This window comes from Solanum dulcamara, chromosome 6 (assembly GCF_947179165.1).
Source record: "Solanum dulcamara chromosome 6, daSolDulc1.2, whole genome shotgun sequence".
NCBI classification, from domain to species: Eukaryota; Viridiplantae; Streptophyta; class Magnoliopsida; order Solanales; family Solanaceae; genus Solanum; species Solanum dulcamara.
Window position 1 is genome coordinate 46696598 of NC_077242.1, and position 21633 is coordinate 46718230.

General features: G+C 37.3%; 1 pseudogene; it reads left to right on the forward strand.

Moving 5' to 3' along the window:
- Window positions 1-448: 448 nt before the first annotated feature.
- LOC129892850 (uncharacterized) overlaps window positions 449-21633 on the forward strand; it is a 45905-nt pseudogene continuing 24720 nt past the window's right edge.

Sequence of the window (21633 nt, forward strand, 5' to 3'; positions counted from 1 at the left end):
GGTATGGCTCAGCCAACTGGGTCAGTTGCGAGTTCTTCTTCTTCTGTGGCTATGCGCCCCAATGAGGTGGGGTATGTAGATACCGGTAGGCTGTGGTAGAGGTCGTGGTGGAGCTTCTAGTTCTGGCGGCCCTTCTAACCGTATATATGCTTTGGCCAGTAGACAGGATCAGGAAGCGTTGCCAAATGTAGTCACAAGTACATTATCAATCTTCTCTCGGGACGTATATGCCTTGATGGATCCCGGTTCTACTTTATCATATATATCTCCTTTTATTGCTAATAGAATTGGAATTAAGCCTGAATTAATAGAATCATTTGAGGTGGCTACACCAGTAGGAGACTCTCTTGTGGTGAAACAAGTATATAGAAATTGCCCGGTGGATGTATACAGTCATCATACCTTGGCTGATTTGATAGAATTGGATATGGTGGAGTTTGATGTTATTATGGGTATGGACCGGTTAGCCTCGTGTCATGCCAATGTAGATTGTAGGAACAAAGTGGTTCAGTTCCAGTTCCCTGGTGAACCAATTGTTGAGTGGGCAGGAAATACAGCATCGCCGAAGGGTAAATTTATTTCATACCTTAAGGCAAGGAAATTAATTAGAAAGGGGTGTATTTATCATTTAGTCCGCGTGCATGATCTAGAAGCGAAGGTGCCAAATTTTCAGTCAGTGCCTGTGGTTAATGAATATCCAAATGTGTTCCGAGATGAACTCCCAGGTCTTCCTCCCGAACGAGAGATAGAGTTCACGGTAGATGTGCCACCAGATACTCAACCTATCTCTATTCCCCCATATAGAATGGCACCTGCGGAGTTAAAGGAGCTAAAGGATCAGCTGAAGGACTTGCTGGAAAAGGGCTTTATTAGGCCCAGCACATCCCCATGGGAAGCGCCGGTATTATTTGTTAAAAAAAAGATGGATCGCTGCGAATGTGTATTGACTATAGGCAGCTGAACAAGGTAACAATTAAGAACAGATATCCCCTCCCCAGGATTGATAATTTGTTTGACCAGTTGCAGGGTGCTAAATGCTTTTCAAAGATAGACCTGCGGTCATGCTACCATCTGATACGGGTAAGAGAAGCGGATATCCCAAAGACCACATTCAGAACTCGATACGGGCATTATGAGTTCAAAGTGATGTCTTTTGGGTTGAAAAATGCTCCAGCGGTGTTTATGGACTTAATGAACCGAGTGTTCAAACAATTTTTAGATTTGTTCGTGATCGTATTTATTGATGATATTTTGGTCTATTCACGATCAGAAAAGGAACACGCGGATCATTTAAGGGTGGTACTGGGAATACTCCAACAACAGAAATTATACGCTAAGTTTTCTAAATGTGAATTTTGGTTAACTTCAGTGGCTTTTCTGGGACATATTGTTGGGATAGAGGGTATCCGCGTAGATACGCAGAAGATCGAGGCCGTGAAGGCCTTTCCAAGACCTACAACCCCTATGGAGGTACGTAGTTTTTTGGGGTTAGCAGGATACTACCGGAGGTTCATGGAAAAGTTTGCTTCCATTTCGACTCCTTTAACAAGACTGACTCAAAAGGCGGTTGTTCCAGTGGACTGTTGCTTGCGAACGAAGCTTCCAATTATTAAAGGAGAAATTGACTACGACTCCTGTTGTAACTCTTTCAGAAGGACCAAATGTCCTTGTTATTTATTGTGATGCTTCCAGTATTGGGCTTGGATGTGTATTGATGCAGCATGGTAAAGTTATAGCTTATGCCTCTCGACAACTCAGAAAACATAAAAAGAATTACCCAACTCATGACTTGGAATTGGCAGTGGTGATTCATGCCTTGAAAATATGGAGGCACTATTTATATGGCGTACATGTTGATATCTATACAGATCATAAAAGCCTCCAGTATATTTTCAAACAGAAGGAATTGAACTTACGGCAGAGAAGGTGGTTAGAATTGCTGAAAGACTATGATGTCGACATCTTATACCACCCTGGGAAAGCGAATGTGGTAGCAGATGCGCTTAGCCATAAATCAATGGGTAGCTTGGCAGAGGTACGACCAGAATGGAAGGAAATGATCCATGAGATCTGTTGGCTTGCCAGTCTTGGAGTCCGCTTAGTGGATTCGGGTGACGATGGAGTTTCTGTTCAAGGAATTGCTAAATCCTCTATCATGGAGAAAGTAAAAAAATGTCAATACCAGGACCCTGTTCTAGCACAGTATAGAGATGAAACTCTTCAAATGGAAAAGACTCCATTTGAACTTACGGCCGGTGGGGTACTACGATATCAAGGCAGAGTCTGCGTACCGGAAGTTGCAGGATTACGGCAACAAGTACTAGGAGAGGCACATCATGCTTGTTATTCTATTCATCCAGGATCAACCAAGATGTATCATGACCTCAGATGTTTGTATTGGTGGGACGGTATGAAAAGGGATATAGCATAGTTCGTAGCCCAATGCCCAAACTGCCAACAAGTTAAAGTTAAACATCAGAAACTGGGTGGGCTACTACAGGAAATGGAGATTCCAACCTGGAAATGGGAAGCGATTAATATGGACTTCATTCTAGGTTTGCCTCGTACTCTTCGAAAGCAGGATTCTATATGGGTTATCGTGGATAGGCTGATAAAATTAGCCCACTTCCTTCCGGTCAGGACCACTTATTCAACTGAGGACTATGCGAAATTGTACATCAAGGAAATAGTATGACTTCATGAAGTTCCCACATCTATTATTTCAGATAGAGGAGCTCAGTTCACAGCCCACTTTTGGAAGTCATTTCAAGAAGGCCTAGGAACACAAGTAAGCCTTAGTATGGCATTTCATCCTTAGACTGATGGGCAGGCCGAGCATACTATTTAAACGCTAGAGGATATGTTGCGAGCCTGCATAATTGATTTCAAAGGTAGCTGGGATGATCATATACCACTTATTGAGTTTGCCTATAATAACAGCTATCACTCCAGCATCTAGATAGCGCTATATGAAGCTTTATATGGCAGAAAGTGTAAGTCACCTATCGGTTGGTTTGAGGTTGGCAAAATGCAACTAATAGGCCCAGACATGGTCCAACAAGTGGTAGAGAAAGTGAAGCTTATTCGGGAAAGATTATTAGCTGCCTAGAGTCGACAAAAATCATATGCGGATAATCGATGTCGACCTTTAGAATTTTAAGTAGGCGATTGGGTATTCTTAAAAGTATCGCCCATGAAAGGGGTAATGAGGTTCGGAAAGAAAGGGAAGCTGAGTCTGAGATACATTGGCCCTTACCTGATTCTCCGCCGAGTAGGCAAAGTGGCGTACGAGCTAAGCTTACCCACGGATCTAGAAGCCGTACATCTAGTCTTCTACGTGTCAATGCTTCGTAAGTGTGTGGGTGATCCATCCCGGGTGCATCCCGTAGACGATATCTAGGTCATAGAGGAGTTAGCCTATGAAAAGCAACCTATCGCCATCCTGGATCAGTAGATCAGAAGACTGCGGACTAAGGACGTAGCTTCTGTCAAGGTGTTATGGCGAAATAGGAATCGTGAGGAGATGACCTGGGAAGTTGAAGAGGACATGAAACATAAGTATCCATACCTGTTCCCGACATCTACAGGTAACCCCGACTCCTGAATACTTGTATGGTAAAGATATGAATAGACAAGTATGTGATATCACAAAAGAAAGGAACCTCCCTATAATCTGTATATAGTCTTAAGGGAAGTTGTAGTTAACATTCGGGGACGAATGTTTTAAAGGGGGGAAGGATGTTACACCCCACATCTTTGAATTCAGAAGGTTCCTTAAGTTACTTAGAAGCTAGTATGTGAGGTACTTAAGTTACGACCCTATTGAACAACTCTAAGAAGGGAGAATATGACACCCCATGGTAGGGAAGGTTGGAAATAGGGTCAAGAGAAGTCGGAAAGAGTTGGAGGCCAAGTAACGAGTCGTAGGACTCGACTTATCTACGTAAACTACTAAGTTAGAAGTCTTACATACGGGAGTTACTTGATTACATACCAAGCTTATGTAACAAGGGTTTCATAGGCTCTTAAAGTGAGATGAGATTATGAACGAGATTATGAGCCCACGGGGAAGAGAAAAAAAATTTGCGGGGCAGCCAATGGGAGGGTGACACGTGGCCCCACTGCCATGTGGCAGCCCCACATGGAATGCATGGATACGGTGGCCCAATAGGGGCTGGACACATGTCCCCCTTAGGGGATGACACATGTCACCCCTTGGGACCACCCATATAAGTTGATATGTATCCTAAAACTTCAGTTCATTCACAAATTTCCAGCAAGCAACGTGAAAGAAAAAAAAAGCCTAAGAGCTAAGGAGAAAATCTCGACGGCTTGGGAGAAAAAATATGTAAGTCCCATTTTTGTTCCATAAATTAATTAATTAGCGTATACTACGATGATATGGAAGTATTAGTAGTATAAAATTAGTATTTGGTGCAGCAAAAAATAGACAGCAAGCTGCCACGGAGGTTCAACGCGCTAAAACAATTTCCGAGGCGCGATTTCAGCAAGTTTTAGCCAATTTTTGAAAAGGTAAGTTCTTCCCCTCTAATTTGTTGTTTATGAGGTTAAATTAGGGTGTATTACACACCTAAGGATCTGCTGTAAGTTGGGGAAAAGGTTTGAAAATTTCGGCGTTCGAAATAATCGAAATTGGAATCGCTATAGTTAATTATAATCGAATAATGTGTTGCGCTTGTGGTGTGTGACTGCTGGTCGTGTGGTGAATTATTAGGGTACTGGAATGTGTGTTGATAAGGGAATGAGGGGCTGCTGGTTGCATCCACACGACCCTCCGCTTTGCAATTAAAGAATTCACGAAAGAAAGATTAAAAACCCTAGTTTTGGTATCGTAGTTTCAAATGAAATTTTGGAGGTTTATATGGTGTAATGTTGTCATAATATGCATATGTATGGGCTGCTGGTTGTATTGTTGATTGTCTACAGGTGCTAAGGAAATGGTTGGGAATTCGGATAGGGCACATTATAGGGAAGGTGCTGTCCAATTTTCGTTAACATCCTAGCTAGTTAAGGAACTAGTCAAGAAGGCGAGCGAGGGAATAAATGCTATGAATACTAACGAGTAGCCTAGGTTGCTGAAAAGTCCAAGGTTGTTAATACTCGCTTTACTTCCGTGTTAAATAGGTTTCGAGGACGACGCCGTAGACACGACTAAGGGAAATTCATAAGAGGTATGTAAAGCCTATTCCTTCTTTCCTTTTGGCATGTCGTAGAGGTAAGTAAGAAGTGATACGATTGCTGAATAAATTCCATTCCTAAGTGTCTCTTATTCATTTCTGGATGTTGAACTTTTATAGTAGTTGAACCACCTTCCTTGAACTTTCTATGTGCTAGGGACTTAATGAACATACGGGCTCCTAACTGTAAGACTATATGAAAACAAGTGCTCCTAAGTTCATAAATGGTTGGTATTACTTTAGTACATGTCTAGGGTTCCTGAGACCCTAACTAGTATAGCCCTTAATGGCATTTAGAGGACATTTGAAATGATTACATTACAATCCTGATTTTTAGACGATCGCTTATTTTTCTTTTACGGTCGAGTCTTCGATAATGATTTAAATTGCATACAGTTGTTCATTACTCTACTCGTGTATACGGTAACACATCTTTCATCGAGTCCCGGGCCGAGGTATGTTCTCGTGCGCAGTTTACTGCAAAACTCCCCGACTCCCTTACTAGAGGGCTGGGATACGCATGTATATATATATGATGATGATGTGTTGTAATAAGGTGGTGATGGCATTGGAACTATGACGGTCCTACAGGTATGCTTCATCGGTTCCCTGAAAGGGGCCGGTTATATTGTATAATTTCATCATGCGTGTTTATACTTCACAAGATCTAAGTACAGATTTCTTATATGTTATTCTACCCCCTGCTTCTCTGTTATTGATATGCCTCCAGTTATGCTATATTATGTTTTACATACTCAGTACATATATCGTACTGACCCCCTTCCTACGGGGGGCTGCGTTCATGCCCGTAGGTACAGGTACACAATTGGGGGATCCACCAGCATAGGAGTCCCATTCAGCAGTCCAGAAGTGCTCCATTGTTTTGGAGCCTGATTTTGGTACTAAACTTTGATGTATATATTCGGTTGGGTACGGGTACGGCGGGGCCCTGTCCTGCCTTATGTTACTATACTTCTTACTCATAGAGGTTTATGGATACGAATGTGGGTTGTGTGTATATGTGGATTGTATATGAGTTGTATATGTACGTATGTACAGCTGTACTGATATGACTTATGATTTGGGGTATTTCCCGTGTCGTGGCGGCCTTGTCGGCTCGCGTATATATGTATTATGGAACGACCCTATATGTTATAATAACCTTGTCAGCTTGTATGTTTCCTTACCTGTGGATGCATTTTGGAGTATAAATAGGAGACGGGTTATGTATAGTTGGCAAGGGTATACGTGTATGTCCAGTTTGGGCACCCATCACGGCCTATGGGGTTGGGTTGTGACAGAAGTGGTATCAGAGCGGTTCTTCCTTGGAGTGTCCACAGACTATGTCTAGTAGAGGCTTGTTTATCGGTGTGTTGTGCACCATATCTATAAACAAGAGGCTACGGGGTTGGGTCGTGACATAAATACCCACATACCTTGAATAAGAAGATCAAAAATGTCATGACCCACTTCGTAGATCGTGACTAGTGCCCGAACTGGGCACCCATACGTACCCTTAGCCCCACTTAGTATATTAGCAGAAGAAACAAATGTAGAAATCAAAAGAGGTTGCTAAGGAGCACAGAAAAGCAGATGTAGCACATGAAGGTTGTTAAGGCCATCACGGAACACAAAAGCCCAAAACATATACAGAACCCATAAATACATATCTACAGAACTCTACAGAATGATAGCATAATTATATGAAGGGATAGGACCCCATCGTACCCCTGACCAACATATACATATAGGCTACAGAAAGGTCAGTACCAAAATATGGGCTCCAGACAAAGGAGCACTATCAAATAGTAGAGTGGATGTCCTAAACAAGAGGATTGGCAACTCAAACAGCTGTACCTGTGGGCATATAATGTAGCCCCTAAGGAAAGAAGGTTAGTACGGAAAAAATATACTGAATAGGTAAAGCATGGACTGTAATAAATATAGTCATAACTAGAACAGAATGTACAAAAAATAAGTGAAATATCTAGAATATCAAAATACTTATCACAAACACAGATAATGCATGCGGAAAAAATATTTCATATCCGGCCACATTATGGGATGCGGTGAACAAAATGTGGTCGCCATCCCGTCACCAGCACCACAGTACAGCATAACTCCAGAGTAGGGAATATCTCCATAACAGATCATGTCATATCAGATGGCAATATCATATCATATCATATCATCAGACATCAACATATGTGTATATGACACAATATAACTCCACAACCCATGTACAAGGCGTACCTGCCTCCTCACGTCAAAAAAGTATGCACGATCATGTATCTCCTAGCCCGGGCTCAGTGAAGGAAGCATTGAGGCATCCACGAGTAGAGTAGTGAGAAACTAAATATAATTTAAATCATATTTAAGACTCGATGGAATGATCAAAATGAGATATCATTCAAAAATCAAGACAAGCATCATATCAAGTACCTTCTGAATGTTACTATGCATTGCATCAAAATAGAACCTATGGAAATCTAAAACATTGACCATCCAAGTGGCTCTAAGAATAGGAACTTACTTGTAGGCATAAAAAAATCATATATTTATTTGATAAAGACCATGCCAAAGAAATGAAGATAGCTTCACATTTTTTACTACTCTCCATCATATAGAAGGCTTGAGAGTCATAGCTCCATTATTATGGAAGTTCTAACATTAGGAAGTAGATAAGAGTCATAAATCATGCTCAGAGATTCCCCAAAACTTACATCATGTAATACTTATCTCAAAATATGCCAAGAGAAGGAAGGGGTAACTTTACATACCTATGCCAAAAATATGCCAAGAGAAAGAAGGTAGCTTCACATATCTCTTATGGATTACTCTTAACCAGGTTCGCCTCGTCGTCTTTTGAACCTATTTAACATGAGAGTAATACTAAGATTAATAGCCTTTCACTTTCCAATTTCCAACTCTACAACCACGTATCCATAGGAATCATTTCTTTATCCATTTCCCTTAACTAGATTATTACTAGCTCCGAAGTTACTGAAAATTGGGCAGCATCTCCCCTATAACTTCAACATCTCCGAGATTTCAACTCAAAAAAAATATCAACAACCATACCAACAGCAAAAACCAGCAGCATATTTATAAGTAAATCACTTCAACTTTACACAATACAAACTCCAAACAACTCGCTTAACTACGATACCAAAATAGAGTTTTTAATCTTTATTTCATAAAACCTTTAAAAATATGAAACGGAGGGTCGTGTGGCTGAAATCAGCAGCACCCACACCTTTTTTAAAAACCTTCCATCCCTGCACCACGCAAAAAAACCAGCTGCAACTTCATCACCACAATCAAAATACACTATCCGACTTTGATTTAACTATAACGACTTCAATTTAGTTCGTTTCTAATGTCAAGCATCCTTATGTATTTTTCCACTTCCAACCTTATTTAATAAATTTAATATACCTCCTAACATCATCATAAACTCCAATTTAAAAGGGAAAACCTTACCTTGCTCGAAACTCGCCAAACTCGCCAAAACTCGCCTCGAAAGTTCTTTTAGCGTGACTAAAACTTTGTGGCTGCTTGTTGTCCTTTTTGTACTGCCCCAAATCATAAATTTATATTAATAACACCTTATATCATCATGGTATACCCTATAAAATTAATTCACGAAATGAAATCAAAGGACTTACCCCTTTTTTCACCAGCCCGTAGCTCTCTTTTCTCTAGCTCAATATTTCTCTTCTCTTCTTTTTTTCTCTAGAAGTTTGTAGATAAGAATAACTTTTGTTGTAGATAAGAATCACTCATAAAATATATATATATAGGCTATATTAGGGGGGTGACATGTGTCAACCCCTAAGTGGTGACACATGTTAAGCCCTAAGTGATGACACTTATCAAGCCCTCATTGAGCCACCACATCCCCTCCTCCAATTCGGGGATGCCACATGGAAGGTGGGGTCCACCCCTTGCTCCAAATGCTTCCACATGGCACTTCCAGCTGCTGCCATGTGGCACTCTCTCATGCTGCTACATGTCACTCTTTTTTCCTCCTCGTGGGTTTATAATCTCATCTTACTTTACTAACTTATGTAATCCTTGCTAAGTAAGCTTGGTATGTACTCAAGTAGATTAAGTATGTAACACATCCAAAGTAATAGCTTACACAAGTAAGTCGAGTCCTACGACTTACTACTTGGCCTCCAATTCCTTCTGGATTCTTATAACCCTATCTTCAGTCTTTCTTATTATGGGGTATCACATTCTCCTTTTCTTAGAGTTATTTGATAGCGTTATAGCTTATCCACCTCACATGATAACTTCTAAGAAGCTTAAGAACCTTTCAAGGTATAAAAGTATGGGGTATAACATTCTTCCCCACTTTAGAACATTCATCCTTGAATGTTAACTCGTCTTATAGGGTTTTATGAGGATTTTTGGGAGTTATCTATAACCGTTGTCTTCCAATCCTTTTAGGAGGTTAGACTACCTTTGGATATAGGGAACAAGTACAAATATCTCTTCTCTACCTCCCTGTAACGTATCTAAAATATTATAACTGTATTGTCCTTATTGAACCCTTATTCCTTTTACCACATACTTACTCACTTGGTCCTATACGTAAGACATACATATTCATAGGTTGCATAACCCTGCTGGTAGTCTTTTCATCTCTGGATTAATTCTGCTTCATCTATCTTATTCCCATTGAAACTCGTTTGTCCCATCTTATCATACTTCTTTCTTTTCTTTTATTCACTCCTTGCTCTTCTCACTTCCAATCATAGGAGGCTTGCTGTCCCTTTTCCTTGGTTATTTATCTATCGTAGCATTATTTGCGACCAATACTATAGCCAATATCTTGTCTTTTGATCCCGCATGGTATCATTATCTTTCATAAGATCTCTTGAGTTATTCGATACCCTTCCCTGGTCGTACCCTTTTTTTAATACACACCCATCTTCTAATGTTATGTCATGCAGGGTTTTGCCAAAAACTTCTTGACACCGCCTTAAATACCATTCTGACTTCTATCCCATTATTGTTGGCTTTCAGTCCTTCTAACTTGATTTAGCACGGGATCTTCTTAAAGTTTAAACATCCATGTACGCTATATTATAGTATCCCATGGAACAACTCATCCAAGACCACACTTTACTTATCTTTATCAAAAGTTAATTAGCACTTTTAGTCGTTCTAATTTGAATTAGGCAATACTTGTATTCTGACGATAATTATCCAAGGTTCTCTTGTAGGAGTAGCTTTATCCCAACCTATATCCTTTGTTTCTTGGGATGAATGTATATTTCACCATTTATTCCTTAAGTTTACCTTTTATGACTTTTAAGGATTTCAGTATTGTCGGGTTGGACGTTGTGTGCATGCACCACCCCTTTACACCTTATACCCCTTGTCCTTACTTTGTACCCAACACTGGCTTTTAATTTTCTTAACAACATACCAAGTTCGCCTCAATCAGGGCCTTACCTTATAACCATGTAGTCGTATTGCAATTTTAAGTTCATATTATACGTTCCCTTTTCGTTCTGTATCTGCATTCATTTAATCATATCTATCTTGGGTGCTTCAGTAGATTTCTCTTATAATTTATCCCATCTATGTCTATCTTTTATTCCGCACAAGAGGGATCTTATACTACCTCTGTATTATTCGGAACACATTACTTCCACATAATCCTTTTTCTCATTTCCAAAATGTATTCTGTCCATCCATCTTTATTCATATCATACCAATCATTCCCTAACACCCATTCTATCTCGTTGCTCATCCTTCTACAGCTTGGTCTTTCATAGTTCCGTCACTTTTAGCATTCGTATCTTCGGCTACACATGTCATAACCTATTGTTACACTGTCAAATTACTTTCTTCTTGCTTACTTCTTTCAGTTACTCTTTCTTTCCTTGTACTCGCTATTATTTTCATTATCCCATAATTTTTATTCGCAACTTTCCCCACGTAACTTGATAAGTCTTTCTTATTTGTTCCCTAGCCCACTTTTCTATTTCACACTTACCCTTATATTCTTATTACACAAACCACGTTCTATCACTAGCCACTTTCTCACTAGGCTTTACTTATTTTCATAACGATCGTAGTTATATTCATATCATATCCAGTTCATATTCCACCCCATAGTATAACACTTCTTAACCTTTTTTACGATTCTTACTATGGGTTACTTACCCTTCTTAGTTAGTCTTATCCTTAATATCTCCCAAACTGTCTTATTAATACTTCAAATCTATCACATTTCTGTTTCCCTTGCACTCTTGTCATAATCATACTATTACTTCTTTTAGTAATAGTTCATCACAGTTTATTCCTATGTATCAATTCCGTTGGTGCCTTAATATATCGTTCTATCCAGAACTATCAGTCTTTTCTAAATCATCTCCCTGGGGTCACAAGTCCTTTCCAACTTAGGTTTGCCATATCAATACCAACCTCCTAGTTTCTATTGCCATCAATTCAAAAATTAACTTATTTCTTGAGGTCAACCATACTCTTGGTTTAGCCAAATCTTATCATTATTGTGGGCACGACCTTTCAAGACATACTACAGCCCTGTATCTCATTCTTTTTTTATTTTTAGGAAAATTTGGGCAGAGTTTCCTCTATATTTCTTACTATCTCAAACCTGTACGCAAAAAATATCAACAATGCCTCACAGGGCCAACATATATAAAGTTACATATATATGTATCATATCACATCTTATCGCAGCCACACAGGGCGCCCACAATCAACAATATGAAAATGGACTTACCTCATACGTCCACTAGAACTTCCCCTGTTACACTTTCCTGTCTACTCTTCCTTTCAATTTATAACTTTACATTTCAGTTCTACTTCAATACCTTACCCAACAAATATCTTTCATGCCTTTTCTTACCTACGTGCCTTGTGACTTCCAATATCGTCAGTCACTTCCTTCCGTTGCTGTCATCCTTCTGTTAACATCCAAAGTTAATATAAAGAGTTTTCCTATGACTTGGATCTATCGCACGATCTTAGATATGAAAGAAAGGTAACATCTTAAATATTAAGTAGCCTCCTATTTATAGATGTAGCGTATAACACACCGATAAACAAGACTCTACTAGACACGGTCTGTAGATACTCCAAGAAAGAACTACTCTGATATCACTTTTATCACTACCCACTTTATAGGCCGTGACTAGTGCTTGAGCTGGGAACCCATACGTACCCTTAGCCCCACTTAGCATGTTAGCAGAAGAAACAAATGTAGAAATCATAAGAGGTCGCTAAGGAGAACACGAAAGTAGATGTAGCATACGAAGGCCATTAAGGCCATCACGGAACACAAAAGCCCAAAACATATACAAAACCCTCAAATACATATCTACAAACCTCTACAGAATGATAGCATAATCATATGATGGGACAGAGCCCCGTCGTACCCCTAACCAATGTATACATATAGGATATAAAAAGGTCAGTACCAAAATAAGGGCTCCAGACAAAGGAGCACTGTCAAACAGAAGAGTGGATATCCTAATTAAGTGGATCGGCAACTCAAACGGCTGTACCTGTGGGCATGTAACACAGCCTCCGAGGAAAAGGGGTTAGTATGGAAAATGTACTGAATATGTAAAGCATGGACTATAATAAATAAAATCATAACCAGAATAGAATGTACAGAAAAAGAGCGAAATATCCAGAATGTCAAAATACTTATCATAAAAATAGATAATGCATGCGGAAAAACATATGTCATATCCGACCCCATTACAGGATACGGTGAAAAAAATGCGGTCGCCATCTCATCATCGGTGCCACAACACAGCATAACTCCAGAGTAGGAAATATCTTTGTAACAGATCATATCATATCAGATGGCTATATCATATCATATTATATCATATCATCAGACATCAACATATGTGTACATGGCACAACATAACTTCATAACCCATGTACAGGGCGTACCTGCCCCCTCACGTCGGGGCATGGCAAACAAGGTAGAAAAGTATGCATGATCATGTATCTCCTAGCCTGGGATCAATGAAGGAAGGATTGAGGCATTCACGAGTAGAGTAGTGAGAAACTAAATGAAATTTAAATCATATTTGAGACTCGATGGAATGATCAAAATGAGCTATCATTCAAAAATCAAGACAAGCGCCATATCAAGTACCTTTTGAATGTTACTATGGATTGCATCAAAATAGAACCTCTGGAAATCTAAAATATTGGCCATCTTAGTGGCTCTAAGAATAGGAACTTATTTTTAGGCATATAAAAATCATATATTTATTTCACAAAGACCATGCCAAAGAAAGGAAGATATCTTCACATGTTTTTACTACTCTCCATCATATAGAAGGCTTGAGAGCCATAGCTTCATTATTATGGAAGTTCTAACATTAGGAAGTAGATAAGAGTCATAAATCATGCTCGGAGCTTTATGGATGGGATAACTCCAAAAACTTACATCATGTAATAGTTATCTCAAAACATGCCAAAAGAAGGAAGGGATAGCTTTACATACCTATGCCAAAAATATGCCAAGACAAAGAAGGTAGCTTCACATACCTCTTATGGTTTACTCTTAACCAGGTTTGCCTCGTCGTCTTTTGAACCTATTTAACATGATAGTAATACTAAGATTAATAGCCTTTCACTTTCCAATTTCCAACTCTACAACCATGTATCCATAGGAATCATTTCCTTATCCATTTCTCTTAACTAAATTATTACTAGCTTCGAAGTTACTGAAAATTGGGCAGCATCTCCCTTATAACTTCAATATCTCCGAGATTTCAACTCAGCAAAAATATCAACAACCATACCAACAGCAAGAACCAGCATCATATTTACAAGTAAATCACTTCAACTTTACACAATACAAACTCCAAACAACTCGCTTAACTACGATACCAAAATAGAGTTTTTAATCTTTATTTCGTAAAACCTTTAAAAATATGAAACGGAGGGTCGTGTGGCTGAAACAAAAAGCACCCATACCCTTTTTAAAAAACCTTCCATCCCTGCACCACGCAAAAAAACCAGCTGCAACTTCATCACCACAATCACAATACACTACCCAACTTCGATTTAACTATAACAACTTCAATTTAGTTCGTTTCTAACGTCAAGCATCCTTATGCAATTTTCCACTTCCAACCTTATTTAATAAATGTAATATACTTCCTAACATCATCATAAACTCTAATTTAAAAGGGAAAATCTTACCTTGTCCGAAACTCACCTAATTCGCCAAAACTCGCCTTAGAAGTTCCTTTAGCGTTACTAAAACTTTGTGGCTGCTTGTTGTCCTTTTGGTGCTTCCCCAAATCATAAATTTATATTAATAACACCTTCATATCATCATGGTATACGCTAGATAATTAATTCATGGAATAAAATCATAGGACTTACCCTTTTTTTACCAACCCATGGCTCTCTCTTCTCTAGCTCAAGGTTTTTCTTTTCTTCTTTTTTTCTCTAGAAGTTTGTAGATAAGAATGAATTTGGTTGTAGATAAGAATAAATCATAATCAATACCTAAGTGGTGACACATGTCAAGTTCTAAGTGGTGACACATGTCAAGCCCATTGAGCCACCACATCCCCTCCTCCAATATGGGGATGCCACGTAGTAGGTAGGGTCCATCCCATTGCTCCAGATGCTTCCACATGGCACTTTCAGCTACTACCACATGGCACTCTCTCATGCTGCCACATGTCACTCTCTTTTCCTTTTGTGGGTTCATAATCTCGTCTTACTTTATGAACCTTTGTAATTCTTGCTACATAAGCTTGGTATGTTCTCAAGTAGCTTAAGCATGTAACACATCCAAAGTAATAGCTTACACAAGTAAGTCGAGTCCTATGACTTACTACTTGGCCTCCAATACCTTCCAGATTCTTATAACCCTATCTCCAATCTTTCTTGTTATGGAGTATCATATTCTCCTTTCCTTAGAGTTATTTAATAGCGTTATAGCTTATCCGTCTCACATGGTAACTTCTAAGAAGCTTAAGAACCTTTCAAGGTACAAAAGTATGGGGTATAACAAAAGAAACTTGAAGAATTTAGGATTTTTGGTGTAGAGCTAGAGAGAATTCCTTGAGAATCTTCATTGGAGTTTTTTAGAGGCTTTGTAGAGAGATAATTATTTGAGTAGATGATTTGTGGTAGGATGAAGAAGAATAGGGGTTTAGGTTAGTTTATAGAGTTGAATTAGGACCTAAAAATGTTAAGGTTCATTAACTAATAATTAGAAAAATATCTGAAGTGTCTCCACTTTAACACTGAATTTGGACAAATAATTTAAGCCAAGTCCACGAAGAGGACTCATTTCTTGATAGGCCAATTTTGAGCGAATGAGAATTTAGCCACATTTTAACTTGGGAGAAAAATTTACAGAATGGGGGAGACGGTTTGCGATGGAGACCGTTGCACATCCTTCTTGGAAAGCAATTTCTTAGAAAATTTATCTTCCGGGATACTTGACCGAAAAATCCACCGAGGTCATTTTTGCAATGCTTAACCTTATTATATGATGTTCTAACCTTCAAATACCAAGAATGTAACATCAATTCCGCAATGAGAACTTGTTCCCTTATAGGCTAATTTTGAGTGAGTTAGAATTTTGCCAAATGTTTTATCCGGAGGAAAATTTGTACTATGGGGGAGTAGATCCACAATGCAGACCTATTGCGCACCCCACTGGAAATGCAATTTTTGGAAAATATTATCTTTTGAGATACTTGACCTAAAATTACTTCAAGGTCATCTTTGTAACACTTAACCTTATAATATTGTATTTCAACATTCAAATACCCAGGATATTACAGAAACACTGTCGATATTTTTGAAAATTTGGAGAGTTAGACAAATTTTCACGCTTTCAATAAGTAAAGTGAAGTGAATGTTGGGTTGGTGATTTTATGAATTTCATGAATAGATATGAAGCTCAGGGTAAGCTACAAGCAACATTCAAGGACAAATGAACATTCGAGGAAAAATGATTCTAAGTGAGGGACAATGTAGCATCTTAGAATATGAATTAAGTTTATTACTTAAAGAGAGTATGTAAATCTTAATCTATAAAGAGTATAGGTGGAGTACTCGTCGTATTTTTACAATAATTGTATGATTTAAATATAGTATACATATCTTAAGGGAAATTATAACATATACATACACTCACTCACACACACTCACACACACACACACATACACACACACACACACACACACACACATATATATATATATATATAAGAAAGAAAAAAAGTAAAGTTATCATTTATTACACTAGACATTATTTGGCATGTGGGTTAGTGGAGTCACCCTTTAACTTCTATTGAATTTATAGGTGAAACATTCTATTTGGAATTTCTAAAAGCATGAAATGCCCTCTGCCTTTGCAGTTCAGCAGCTAAAATGGGGTGGTGATTTCACCTGTAAACAATAATATTACCTCACAAAAAAGAAGGAACATAGTGACCTAAATCTTAGACAAGCTTTAGTCTTCATTCAAGAATTAAGAAGATTCATCAAGAACTAAAGTTGGAATTTAGTTTCAAATAGGTAATTTCTCTAACCTCATACTTGAATATAATTATGCCTTACATATTTGGGATGTAATGTAAAGTGGAAATCACCATTTAATTAAAATTTTTGCACTAGTTTTCAAAGTGGGTTTTGTGATGAATTAGGGTTTCTTGATAAGGGAAAAAGATTAGTAGTGAGTTATTGATAAAAGTGGATTTTTTTGGTGTTTATACTTATGAGAAGGATTACAACTGAACCTTGTAAGTTAAAAAAAATAATAATGAGTTCTCTCTGAATGATTTTTTTTTAAAATGGATTAGTTTGGGTATAAGTGGAAAATATTGGAATAAATTATTGATGAACTTACGGGTTATTAATGAATATATAAATATATTATTTTATAGTTAAATGTTGGATTAATTGGTTTCAATTGAGTGATGAAAGTGACTGGTTGGATTTGTGAAGCTACAACTATGAAAGTTTGATTATTGGTGACTCGCGATACTGTCACGCCCGAGTCTACACCCTAAGTGTGGACAACACTCAGAAATCATTGCTCATTCCCAAACGAACTCTTGGCCTGGCTAACTACTCAACAAAAGACTCAACTCCATAGAAATAGTTTTATAAGGTGAGCATTTAAAATACTTTGAAACTAATACTCATGCATCTAAAAAAATCTATAAAATAGATAAAAGTTGTTAAAAAATATACTCTGAAAACTGAAATAGACTCAAATATTTTGTCTATATCTATGAAGCCTTTAATGTCTCTAGATAGGTAATGCGAAAGGACCACTTCTATCTTGAAAGACAAATAAATGAAAATAGAATAAACTAAAAGAGTTCCTCTGAATGCAACGAGGTCTCACCAAAAGTTGAAAGGAAACTGATCTTCAACGATGCACCTATTGATGGTCTCTATCACATGTATCTGTATCATAAAATAATACAGTACCGAGTGGCATCAATATATGGAATGTATAATGTAAAATGATTGAAAAGAAACATACTCAAGAATACTCAAGGAACACATACTGAAATATCTCAACTCTAAGTAAAGCATGTAAATATGAAATAAGTTGATTCTTTAAAAAACAGAAGTGCATGAATGCAAGTCATCACTCTTTGGGGAATTTTTCCTATGGTGGCTATATTATTTATGGAGTTCGTGTTAATTAGACTCTTACCCAAATTGGTGCTCAATATTACTCACAAAAATATATTATTATGATCATGAACTTAGGTGAGTGAAAATACTCAAAATATTGTTTCATTAGTCTTATTGGACTTTACTAAATTTTACTCAATGCTTCTCAACTCATTACTTTCTCCTTGAAATTAGAGTACTCTTCAAACTCCATAAATGTATTTAAACATTGCTTTTGTTTCTCAACTTAGTCTAGATTTAATTTCTCAACTCAGTTTCAAAATAAATGCATAAACTTTAACTCATTAAACTTCAAAAAGATCATGCTCAAAAAATTAATGAACGAAAGACTCCAACTCAAATGAAATATTATACTCAAAACTTCTTTCTGAATTAACATATGAAATAATTCATCCTTTAAACTCAAGACATTGCATAAAATTAAGCAATACAAATACTCACTTGGGTTAATATGAATGCATCCATGAATGACAATTCAAAACCCAAATCATGGAAATCATCAGTATAATTAATATATGAAGAACTCAATATGAGATTATACAACTAACTCAAGACTCAATTTAACAAAATTTGGATTGAAACTAAAACTCAAACTCATACCAACTAAACAAAGATGTAAGCCATGATGAAAAACTCACTCCAACATTTTGATTAGCCTTATATATTTAGAAGATTGATGATCCAAGTAAAACTAAAAGAACTTGGTTGAAACACTTGAACCCTAGCTTTTCTCCTATTCAATCCTTGCTTTCAAAATATTATAAGTGTTAATGTGAGAAAAGCATCATTGGGTACTGATAAGGGACATATTTTTCCCAAAACATTTAGGATTTTTTTTTGAAAAAGTGGGAAAAGACAATTTTCTGCCTCATTAAAAGTTACCTCGGGTCGCCTATAGATAAACCTACAGACTGTAGGAACTTCTATGAACCTTAGAATATTAGTTGTGGGAATTGGTTGTCCAAAGTAGGATCTACTGAAATGTGATATCTTGTAAGACCTCGAAAGTCGGAAAGATGGAATCGAGGAGAAATTCCTCAAAATGATGACGAGATTCAAGGCTATGAATCACTCTGCGATTCATAGAGGTTTTTATGACTCATAGAAATGAGTCATAAGGTGAGTCCTTACAATTTTTCAGGTCCAAAACTCAAGAGAGTCCTATGACTCAAAAAGATGAGTCGTCGTCCTGTTGATGAGTCGTAAGGGCGAGTCATACATAAAGTTTAGAGACCCTTAATTTATAGGTTTTCATACCCTTTAGGATGAGTCATGTTTATGAATCATAGTCCAGTTGACGAGTCATAACATGACTCATAGGAAAGAATTAGAGACCCTGAAATCAGGGTCTTCTTAGAAGCCTACATGATGACTCAAACCTACAAGTTGTAGACTTGAGAACGACTCATAGAAGCTCAGCCATAGGTCCAAATCTGAGTTTTAATGAAGGGTATTTGTGTTTTTTTCCAAAGTTTCATTCAATGAATCTAGACACTATTATGGCCAAGTTCAATCAATAAATACTCAATCCTTCAAAATTCTCTCTATTATAAGTCATTCTTCAATATTCTCATAAGGCAAGACCAAAAGAATTCTCTCAAGGTTACTCTCCAATCTGTTAGCTAGGGTTTCAAAAGCAATCAGATTCTTCTTCAGTTTTAGAGTAAATTTCACCAAGGTATGTGGGGATTGATCCATGGGTTCTTTTCACCCATGTAGTCTCAGGTTTTCTCAAAGTTTTGTTTAATTTTCAATTATATATTAATCCTTGTTTGATGAATTGCATTGGGTTGTTTCTATTTTATTTTTAAATATTATCAATAATCATAATAAGTATGTTCTTACATGAATTGCATTATTTCGGGTTTAATTATGAATGCCCATGCATTAAGCTTTTTAAATGATAATTTTTAATTTCAAAGATTAGGTTATATGAATGATGATTATGAAGTTCTATGATTCCCAAAGAAAGGATTTTATGAATGAAGTTGAGATTCATGATTTAATGATGAAAGCTATGGTGATGATCAATTATGATTTAAGAAAGTTATTATGGTGTGATAAGTAGCTACCCAAGGGAATCCTAGAAGTAACATTTAGTCCTTAACTACATTGCCTGCATCAGTTTATGATGCCAATATATCATATCTACTGTATCCACATGCCTTATGATGTTATGATGTTATCATGGAGTCTACCTTGGCAAAGTAGCATCTTCCTTCTCTATATGGGAGTTACATCAGATTTCATGTTATAGCTCTCATGGTCATATATATTATATAACGGTCCTTTTCCACACCAAGGTATATGAAAAAGTATAAGTCCTCATGATTATTATTCGATGCATGGACCACATGGTTATAATGTTTAAATATTTTTAAGTTCTTACTCATGTTTTAATATATTTGTCATGCATACCATTTTCATATTGATTTATCCTATTTTCATTGTTCATGCATACTTATAATACACTTAGTGTTTTCCATGTACTAACACATATTTTTGCCTACATTATATCATAATATAGGGTTCTATGATCACGCTCATCTTCCCTTTCATGACTAGAGCTTATTATTATTCTCATTTGTGGTGAGTCCCCATGTTTAGTCGAAGTGGCTATTTACTTTTCCTTATGTTCTTATGACTTTTCATTGTTTATATTAGGTGAGCTAGGAATTTGTCTTATGTCCCCATATAGACTAGCAGAGGCATGTTGGATGTCATAGACTCTATGTTGTCTTTTCATTTCCAATTTGAGATTTATTCTCTTTTATTCATACTATATTTGTTGAGACTTTATTAACTCATCTATGCCTTAGATTTATTGCCTATTTATCTTATGTATGCTCATGAATAATATGCTAAGAGATTTGATTGGAGTCTTTTGGGATTCTAATTGTCATATCACACATTAGGCCTGACTTGGGTTGTGACAAACTTAGCATCAGAGCACAAGGTTTAATATTTTCTAGGGAGTCTAACATGCCGCGTAAAGTAGAGTCGTATTCATAAGTGTGAAGCATGCCACATATATGAATAGGAGTCTAGGAGGCATCTTAGGAAAAATATCACTTCTTTTATGATCTTATCATGCGATAGAGCTGAACTCTAAGGTTGCTTTTTCTAACGCTTTCTCTTTACAATTTCCAAACTATGCCTCCATGAGTAATCCCCATACGAAGGAATGTTAAGGAGAAGCAACAAGCTCCAAATGACCCTTTGAATGAGCAAGTTTTTCATTCAGATTTTTGAGCCGCATTTAAAGTTCTTTCCCAAGTTGTAGTAGCTCAAGCTAATAGGGAACTCGTAGCTCCCTTGAACCTAAATATTTGTACAATAGCTAGCCAAGTTTGTGACTTTACTTGGATGAACCCTCTCAAATTCCATAACTCTAAGGTGGACGAGGATCCATAAGAATTCATTGAGTGCATTGTAAGATTTTTGGGATCATGGGTATTAGTTTGGTTGATAAGGCAGAATTAGCGACTTATTAACTTAAGGGAGTTTCTAGAGTATGGTATGGCCAATGGAAGGGTGAAAGAGGTAGAGATGATGGTCCCGTGGATTAGGAAGAATTCAAGAGTGCTTTTCTTGACGTGATTTTTCCTTTAGAGTTGAGGGAAGCCGAGGTACAAGAATTTAGCAATTTGAGAGAAAGAAATATAAGTGTGAGGGAATATGCCCTCAAGTTCACGGACTGACTGAAGTTCGAGTTTAGTACAACTATTCAATAGCATGG